The sequence below is a fragment of the Aptenodytes forsteri genome, unplaced genomic scaffold (assembly GCF_000699145.1).
Source record: "Aptenodytes forsteri isolate BGI_AS27 unplaced genomic scaffold, ASM69914v1 Scaffold15, whole genome shotgun sequence".
NCBI classification, from domain to species: domain Eukaryota; kingdom Metazoa; phylum Chordata; class Aves; order Sphenisciformes; family Spheniscidae; genus Aptenodytes; species Aptenodytes forsteri.
In genome coordinates, this window is record NW_008795129.1 from 9,444,121 (window position 1) to 9,445,796 (window position 1,676).

Here is a 1,676-nt window from a genome sequence, read left to right on the forward strand (position 1 = left end):
GTTTTTTTTTTTTGTTTGTTTTTTTGGTTTTTTTTTTTTGCTAAGAACATATTTTGAAAGAACAGCTTCCTTGCCCACACACCCTCCTCTTCATTTCCAATGCAGAAACAGGTAACACTGGGGTCAGAGATAAATGCACATCTACCTGAAGATGAAAATCTGTTCAGGCTCACAGAGACTCTTCTAAGACTATGGCATAAGAAAGTGGTGCAGCACTCTCCAGTCGTATTTTTTTAACTATCATTTTGCATGCACTTTATTTTCTGATGTTTAAATGTATGTCAGGTCTCTCAGGGCCAGATTCTGTTTCCACTTACTATTATTTTATGGTGTTATGCCCCTTTTTTGGTAAATACTGTTATAACGGCATTTGTAATACCAAGTGAATTGAAAGATAATTTGTAGAAATACTGAAAGGATCTTTGTGGCTATACATATACATATATATGTGGGTGTATATACATAATTAGCAAACAGGAGTATACATATATGTAATATATGTATATACACATGTATGTGTGTACTCCTGTTCATACATATATATTTGTGTATATATATGTATACTCCTGTTTGCTAAACTGCAGCTGTCCAGAGAAGACACTGACTTACAGTCAGTTGATACATCAATTATTTCATTACCCTGTAAAAAAAGAGAAGAATTTGGGTTTAAAGTCAAAACAAATGGTGCGTGTGTGACATCAGAGGGCAGACTGATGGATCGGAAGAGAAAAAACACCTTTGCTTTTTGTAGCCGTATAAAACATTAACACAATTTATATTAAAATGACTCTTCAAAGTGACTTTTGAACATTGTCTGACAGCTTCCCTGTAGCACTGATGGGACTTCACCATGGACCTGAACCTTTGTCCCCTGAATTGATGGCTTCACTCATTCTTCAATCAGGTCCTAACAAATTCATTTGCAAAAATAAGCAAATTATTTACAAAAAAATTGTCCACAAAGAATTTAAAATGTTTTCTTGTGATCTCTGAGCAATAGTGATGTCTACAAATTTTGCTTTACCACAAGAATTTGACAGTCAGTATTTAGGTCCTGAGCATGCTGCTTAGGTGTCATTGTTCAGGTACCAATGTAATTCAGGGTGGTGGCATGCTGGCACTAACACATCAATTTACAAGCTTTTCCTGTTTGTTTTGAGAAATGCTGTGGCTACTTTTGAGTTGAATTCATGGAGTTCTGTTGTTCAGATAGTCACAAAAAAAATGCACATGCATGAATCAATGAATAAATGGTGCAGGCATTGCTAAAGCTAAAAAAAAGAAAAAAAACCACACCAAAACCAAACAACAAAAAACCCCCAAAACCCCTCCAAAACCCAAATGAAAAACAGTCTAGGCACATTATTTTTTACGTGTTTACCTACTTTGTTCATTACTAATAACACTAATGATGGATAGCTGCCTCCTCCGAGTCTTTAACTTCCTGCAGCATAATATAACTTAGTGTACAAACAGTGAATTAAAAAGCATTCTCAAGAGCCCTGCTGCTGTCTTCCGTCCAGGTTAGCACAGGCACGTTAGAAAGAAAAACCCAGGGCCACTGCCAGGGCAGATCTCAGGTCTTAGGGAGGGTAGACCAAAATCTGTTAAAATAGAATCATAGAATCATTGAGGTTGGAAAAGACCTCTAAGATCATCGAGTCCAACCGTCAACC

General features: G+C 36.5%; 1 protein-coding gene across 1 annotated transcript in view; it reads right to left on the reverse strand.

The window, feature by feature from the left end:
- The window catches only part of BLNK (B-cell linker), a 108,514-nt gene that overhangs the window by 26,553 nt on the left and 80,285 nt on the right, over positions 1 to 1,676 (reverse strand). The window lies entirely within an intron of this gene.